Source organism: Drosophila subpulchrella, unplaced genomic scaffold, assembly GCF_014743375.2.
Source record: "Drosophila subpulchrella strain 33 F10 #4 breed RU33 unplaced genomic scaffold, RU_Dsub_v1.1 Primary Assembly Seq15, whole genome shotgun sequence".
NCBI classification, from domain to species: domain Eukaryota; kingdom Metazoa; phylum Arthropoda; class Insecta; order Diptera; family Drosophilidae; genus Drosophila; species Drosophila subpulchrella.
In genome coordinates, this window is record NW_023665489.1 from 2,421,020 (window position 1) to 2,429,530 (window position 8,511).

Consider the following 8,511-nt stretch of genomic DNA (forward strand, 5'->3'; position numbering starts at 1 on the left):
TTTTTTTTTTCCGATTATTCCTATGGGAGCTATAAGATATAGTTGTCCGATCCGGCTGGTTCCGACTTATATACTACCTGCAAAAGGTTTAAGACTTTTGGGAAAGTTTCAGCCCGATAGCTTTAAAACTAAAAGACTAGTTTGCGTAGAAACGGACGGAGAGACGGACAGACGGACATGGCTAGATCGACTCGTCTAGTCATGCTGATCAAGAATGTATATACTTTATGGGGTCGGAAGCGTCTCATTCACTGCGTTGTAAGCTTCTGACTGAAATCAATATGCCCTCTGCAAGGGTATAAAAACTGTGAGCTATTTCATCGCGACTACTAACGTCTAATTGTTCCGCTTCTTAAGTGCGGATATCGTCGTTCTCCTCCTTAAGATCAGGCATTAATGCATTCCGTCGTCGGCAAAGTTTGTGTATCAAACAATTACACCAGTTAACAAAAAAAAATCGATGAAATACGCCTTCAAGGAAACCTTTGTTTTCCGGTAAGGTACATCTCCCTGTTTAAGAAAAAAGCACTTAAAATTTTTTCTTTGGTACAAACTTTTTTTAAAGTGTAAAAAACGTTTTTCGCACTTATTTATTTTCTAACTCAAGTTCCGATAAACCGAATTCGGTCATCAAAAACTCATTTAACAGGTAAAAAAATACTCTTTAACTGTCTTATACACATTATTGAGATCCATTCATTAGTTTAGAATCTACATTTCGTCAAAGTTGAACAAATTGGAAAATTGCAAAAACGCTAGCATAAATGGCTACTTTAAAAATACACGCCTAAAAACCGAAATTAGTTTTATGTTGTTTTCTTAACCTTAGCGGAGAATATGCGCCATTGATCACGACAATCCGTTGGTAAATCGATTTTTTACAGATTTTTAAAGGTATATACCCAAGTTCAGTATTCGGGTGCAGCGGCCGTTAAACATTATTTTAAATGTTCAGTGTTGGGGAACGTAAGAATTTGGTGCAAGTTGAAATGCATAACGTCAGTTTACTTGCTATTAGTGCTGGGCAAGCTAAAAAGTATATGATTGCAGTTACGAGGAAATCGTTTTCATATATTTTTATCATCAATTTTTTTCATCAATTTTTATACCCGTTACTCGTAGAGTAAAAGTAAAAAGTAAAAAATACGTTGGAAAGTATGTAACAGGCAGAAGGAAGCGTTTCCGACCCCATATAGTATATATATTCTTGATCAGGATCACTAGCCGAGTCGATCTAGCCATGTCAGTCTGTCCTTCTGTCCGTCTCGGAAACTGTTAGAGCTACAATACTGGGATTAGGCATGCAGATTCCTTAGATTCCTGCGCAGCGCTAGTTTGTTTCAGCAGAGTGCCACACCCACTCTAACGCCCACAAGCCGCCAAAAACTGTGGCTCCTACAGTTTTGATGCTTGAATAAAAATTTTAGCTGAAATGTATTGTTCTCATCAATACCTATCGATTGACCCAAGAAAAAAATTGCCACGCCCACTTTAACGCCAACAAACCACCCACAAACTTCAAAAAATCGTAAGTATGAACGTGGATATCTCGGAAACTATCAAAGATAGTGAATCGGGATCTCAGATTTAGATTCCGCAGCTTTGTACGCAGCGCAATTTTGTTTCGCGAATATGCCACGCCCACTATAACGCCCACAAACCGCCCAAGCCTGTGGCGCCCACAATTTTCATGCTAGATAAAAAATTTTCACTGAAATGTATTGGTCAATACCTATCGATTGATCCAAAAAAAATGTGCCACGCCCACTCTAACTCCCGTAACGCTTAAATCTGTCTTCCGCCGGTAGGTGGCGCATTTCAATCTCGCTTTGCTGCTTGCATATCTCCATTTCCCCTTGGTCCCTTTAGCTGAGTAACGGGTATCTGATAGTCGAGGTACTCGACTATAGCGTTCTCCCGTGTTACAATCTTGATTGGTTCCTAAATTGCAATTGGATTCTAGCCCGTTTCCTTACTTCAGAATTAAAAATTTTTAATTATTTAACGTCATGGCAACATCAGTCAAATCCGCTTTAACCCGATTTATGACCACAGCTGACTGTCTGATCCACTTTGAGGCCACTGTGAACGCTCCAGGTGCTCCTACCCCAATGTTATCCGCCTGTAAAATCCGTCGCGATCACTTCAATTCCTTGTGGAAAACGGTAAAGGCAGCATACGACGTATGCTCCGACTGCATTATAGCTGCTGGCGAGGGCGCCGCAGACACGAAATCCATACTAAATTACATACTAAGTATTACCAAACGTATTCCACCTATGAAATGTTTGCTGCGCAGCTCATAGAATAAATCCAAAAAGGCTTCTCCCATCTACCTTAAGCTCCAGTAGCTCCGTTCCAAAATTCCATGTCTTATGGCTGTCGGCTCCCTCCTATCGACAAAGGGGTTTTCTCTGGCGATTATCTTCGCCGACTTTCCGGGACCTTTTAACGGCAATATACATAGACAATCCGAGTCTAACGCCCGATGAAAAATTATTCCACTTAAATTCAAAAACAAGTGGCGAAGCTCATTCCAAAGTTTCGAGATCCCCACTCACCAATGATGGCTTTCGCTCAGCCTGGAAAAACCTAACTGAGCGTTTCGAAAATAAGCGATTGCAGGTGAACAGTCACCTGAAAACACTTTTCAATGTGCAATCCATAGCACAGGAGTCGGGAGCAGCCTTAAAGGAACTTCAACGCACTTTTCAAGCTCACCCTCTCATTGTGGGAGCAATCCATCCAAAATAAAGCCGAAATTCCTACGTGGCTTGAGCTTGATTCCTATTTGACGGAGCGCCATCGAACTCTTGAGGCCGTCGATAGTTTCCGATCTGCCAATTTCCTCCACGTCCAGTCCAAAGACACAAATCGAGTGGCAGAATTTCCAAAAATAAATGCCTTCAACACAAGGTTAGTTCCGATACCCAAAGTCTGCGATCTCTCTTCGAAGAAGAGCCATTCCGTGCGTATATGTCCACGCTTCCTACAAATGACGGTAGACGATCGCCTAGCCTATATCCAAAGGAAGCAGTTGTGCTCCAATTGCTTTGCAAGCAGTCATCAATTCCGGGAGTGCACAAGCGCTCACAACTGTCTCACTTGCCAAGATCGGCATCACACATTGCTGCATCGAAACAGCGGTCCTACTACTCCGCTGATTCGATCCGACCCTCCAAGGCCAGTATCCGCCTCAGTTCCACACATCATTTAGTCCTATTCAACGCAAGTTTCCGTACAAAAAGTCCCTCCTAAGAATACTCCTTCCGAATATTGGGTTCCATGCCCCGCCTTGGATGGCAGACGTACTCGAGGTATTAAATCCTACCAATGCCGAGTCTGCCAAAATATCCATCCTCTACGGAAGTGCCACCACTTTCTACGGCTAAGCCCCCAGAATCGGCTCCAGGAATTACATATCCAGAAGTACTGCTCCAATTGATTGGCTCACAATCATTCCAAGGACTCCTGCCGCAGTGGTCATCACTGCCACAAATGTGGAAAGGGCCACCACACTCTTCTACATACGGACGACCGATCTTCACTTCCAACATATTCCTGAGCGTCATTTGCACTGCCACTCTCTTTGGAGATTTTGCAAATGATGCCACCTAGGCGAAAAATGAAAATTTCCCATGTTTTTCAGATGTTTGATTCGAATCTTCCCTTTTTTCCCGTTGTGAATTTCTGCAACTACACTGGCCGCTCTCATTGTAAATTTTTTGGCTTATGATAAATGTGGGAGAGCAAGTGAAATAGCTTTATTGCTTGTCTTTTTGTTTTGACATCAAGTTTGGCAAAAAAAGCAACCAAATCGGTTAAGTGTTAACGAAATAGTTATTAAAAACACAAGTGTGCCAATACTTTTGTGCACCTAATTCTGCCTATTTTTTTTTTTTAATTTTAAGAACTTAGTTTTTAGAGATATTTTATTAAAACAAAATTAATTTGGTATTTAAATATTCCCCTTATCCAAAAAAATTACGTTGAATTTTATAACATATATAAGTGAGCATAGGGAAGTGTTCTGCCCATCCTCTGCTCGCTCACGTATAACGTAGATGTTCGTATGACTTCGGCATGGGTCTTCGGCTCTTCTTTTTCTCAGCTTCGGCGCGCTTTTTTGCTGCTGCGGCAGAGAATTTCAGTGCAAAACAGAGAAACGTCAGGCGTCAGAGCGCTGCGCTCCAACTTCGTGTTTTTTACACCCACACTAATGCAAGGCAAACTTGTGATGGTATGTGTGTGCCGACCACTGCTGTACACATACAAAACATTGCAGCATCTAACTAAAAGTGAAAGATGATAACAAAAACAAGCTCTTATAATCTAATTTACCTTTTTATTTCTGCCATTTATCTTTTTTAACTGTACTTAGGTACACCGTTTTAGTTTTAAGTAAATGTATACGTTTATATATTCGCGTTAAAAAATCAAATCAAATTTGCACACTTTCATTCAAACTTTTTTTTCACATTTTCACTATTTTTGCCTTGCAAAAAGATATGGCTGCAAAAAATACATTTTATTACAGATGTAATGTAAAGAATTTAAATATTCACAAAATTATTTTTTAAAATATATTTTTTAAATATATTATATATTTTATATTATATATTATATATTATATATTATATATTATATATTATATATTATATATTATATATTATATATTATATATTATATATTATATATTATATATTATATATTATATATTATATATTATATATTATATATTATATATTATATATTATATATTATATATTATATATTATATATTATATATTATATATTATATATTATATATTATATATTATATATTATATATTATATATTATATATTATATATTATATATTATATATTATATATATATTGTTTGTTAAACCGACGACGCCTTACCTAGTGTTATAAGTTCGTATGTGAATATAATTTTTGTAAAAACACAAAAGAGAAAAGTAAACAATAAAACCAAATTCACTTGCTAATGTATATAAGTTTTTAATAAAAATAGTCCTAACAAGGAAGAACGCTATAGTCGAGTACCTCGACTATCAGATACCCGTTACTCAGCTAAAGGGACCAAAGGAAAATGGAGATATGCAAGCAGCAAATGCGCCACCTGCCGGCGGTAGACAGATTTAAGCGTTGTGGGTTAGAGTGGGCGTGGCAAAGTTTTTTTTTAAATCAATCGATAGGTATTGACGAGACCAATACCTTGCAGTTAAAATTTTTTATCTAGCACGAAAATTGTGGGCGCCACAGGCTTGGGCGGTTTGTGGGCGTTAGAGTGGGCGTGGCATATTCGCGTAACAAACTTGCGCTGCGCTCAAGCCTACGGAATCTAAATCTCAAATCCCGTTTCTCTATTTTTGATATTTTCCGAGATATCCGCGTTCATATATACGATTTTTTGAAGTTTGTGGGCGGTTTGTGGGCGTTAAAATGGGAGTGGCAAACTTTTTTTTAGGTCAATCGGTAGGTATTGATGAGAACAATACATCTCAGTTGAAGATTTTGTTTTAGCATCAAAACTAAAGGAGCCACAGTTTTGGGCGGTTTGTGGGCGTTAGAGTGGGCGTGGCACTTGCGCTGCGTAAGAAGCTCAGGAATCTGCATGCTTAATCCCAGTATTGTAGCTCTTATAGTTTCCGAGATCTCAGCGTTCATACGGACAGACGGACAGACGGACAGACGGACATGGCTAGATCGACTCGGCTAGTGATCCTGATCAAGAATATATACTTTATGGGGTCGGAAACGCTTCCTTCTGCCTGTTACATACTTTCCGACGAATCTAGTATACCCTTTTACTCTACGAGTAACGGGTATAAAAATATATACACGCATGTGTATACTTAAAAATATATTTAATGCTTATTATTTTTTATTATATTAATTAATGTTTAAACCAACGTATGCTTTATCGTTAAAACATATTTTATTCATAAGCTTATTAAAGTAATATAATTGCATACTTTTCTTATATTTATTTTGTTGTCTTATATTTATTTACAATATATTTCAAATACGTTTAATGTCCGTTACAAAGGGAAATTTGTCATTCCCGTCAAACAAATTTGAAATGCGCGCCCCATTTTGGCTCGATTCGAACTATTAAAGCCTTTTTTTACAGAGAGAATATGTGATTGTAAGGGTAGACGTCGTGCATGTGACGTCACGTCAAACCTTGCGTCCAGCCTCGTGACGTCACGCCAAACCAAGTGAGGTAAAAACCTTTCAATGAAAAGACATGTCAATTTTTATTTTAAATTAAATTTATTAAAAGATTTCTCATGTTCATCAATATTAAACCAAATCCGAAGGCAGTTTATTTTAGAAATTCATTTTTTGCTGTTTTACCCAGAAAACCGCCAATAAATCTTGAATACAACCCCTACTATCAGTGCTCTTCTTTCGCACGCAGCTCTTACGGCGGTTGCGTCCTATTGCTGGTCCCTCGCACAAGTTCGAACAGCTGATTTTTTCCCCACACCTTCAAACCTCGGCGTAGGCCGCAGCTACCGGCAGAGCAAATGGAGCCTCTATATAGTTTCTTACTCTATGTCAGAAGTTTGCAACGCAGTGAAGGAGACGTTTTCGACCCCATAAAGTATATACATATGTATATTCTTGATCAGCATGACTAGACGAGTCGATCTAGCCATGTCCGTCTGTCCGTCCGTTTCTACGCAAACTAGTCTTTTAGTTTTAAAGCTATCGGGCTGAAACTTTCCCAAAAGTCTTATATCGTTTGCAGGTAGTATATTAGTCGGAACCAGCCGGATCGGACAACTATATCTTATAGCTCCCATAGGAATAATCGGAAAAAAAAATTTAACAAAATTATATCTTTGGTGTTTTTTAGCATATAACCTTCTAAGCTTGGAAATAACATTTTTTAATTAGTTCTGAATTTCGAATTTAGTTTTATCAAAATCGGACGACTATCTCATATAGCTGCCATAGGAACGATCGGAAAATTGGTGGGAAAATAATATGAAACAAATTATAGCTTCGGTGTTTTTTGACATATTATCTTATACTCTTGGGAGTATCATTTCTTGTATTTTTAAATTCAATAACTATATCTTCAAAATGACTTATTCACTAATTAGTAATTAGTAAGTAAACTCTCCTTTGACCGAACCGCATTTCTCTAAGCGACTAGTCGCCTTTTCTTCTTCACATTCGCTTCACGGCTGCAGTCCCACGGGGCCTTTAAGTTTGGCGATTTTCCCGGGAAAATCACTCGATCAGCACATGACCGTTGCCGATCCCACTTCACGAATTCGATCAACGCCTTGGACACTTTTCCGGCGGAAAACTCGCTTTTTTTCTTAACTTTGCGGTAGTAAATCGTTTGGCAAAAAAAGAGATTGGACGGCTTAAGAGCGCGGTCGCGATACCCAAACCCAAATGTTCGACGGTTGCCCCTTAAGTGGAACTTTTATGTTTGTTCTATGCCAATGAAACTCCCAAAAAAGTATATTTTCCGATCGCGGCTCCTGCTGGTCTGCGCTGTAGACATCAGATTCCACCATTCTCCACAATTATAGGCCGAATGATTTCGCTTCCGGTGATGGTAATGCAGGTATAAGCGCCAAGCCTGGCAAAAATAAGGTATTTTGTCCAGAGTTTCTCCCTATATACTCTGCACTTTCTTACCTCCACGGACTTAGCGCTGGCGAAAAATAATTCGCTTCTTTGCTCTTTCCTTTGAACTTCTGCCCCTGGTCACGAATCTGAACTGCACTTATTTCACCCAAGCGTGGTGTAGCTAAAAATTATAAGTCTTAAGTAGCGCACAACCGATCCTCAGGAGATGTGAAAATGGAAAGAACGCTATGGACGCTTGACTGTTGGTCCTAGGAGAGGAGAGACAATGCACATTAATGAGGTTGACATTTCACCCTGTTACTCTCCTCAAACTCTTTCTATGCCCCTTCCTAAGTAGGTAGTTAATACGGGTGCTGGCTCACTAGGTAATAAATCATGTAAAAAAAGGAGGTGGGGGTGACCCTAATTAGTCACGCATGGTTGCACACAGGTGTTCTAATGACCTAATTAGCATAATTAAGTCAAAAAGGGGGGTGTTGCTGACCCTAGTTAGATGAGAATGGTTGCACACAGGTCTCTTAATGAGGTTAGAAAGTGGTGTGTAGGAGTGTGAGAGAGGGGTGTTTTGATATGTCTTGTTTTGTCTTGTCTTTTTCTCACGCTAAAGGTGCGTGTGTGATAGGGGCGTTTTGTCATGCGTAGGATTTTGTGGAGTGCAATGGTTGCACACAGGTCACTATGTTGCTTCTAACTTGGGTTAGAACGCGTTATGCGTGGGCGTTTTGTTGAGTCAATTAGGGTTGTAGGTGACACCTGGCTTGCGTGTGTGATAGGAGGTGTTTTGTCATGCGAAGGATTTTGTGGAGTGCAATGGTTGCACACATGTCACTATGTTGCTTCTAACTTGGGTTAGAACGCGTTATGCGTGGGCGTTTTGTTGAGTCAATTAG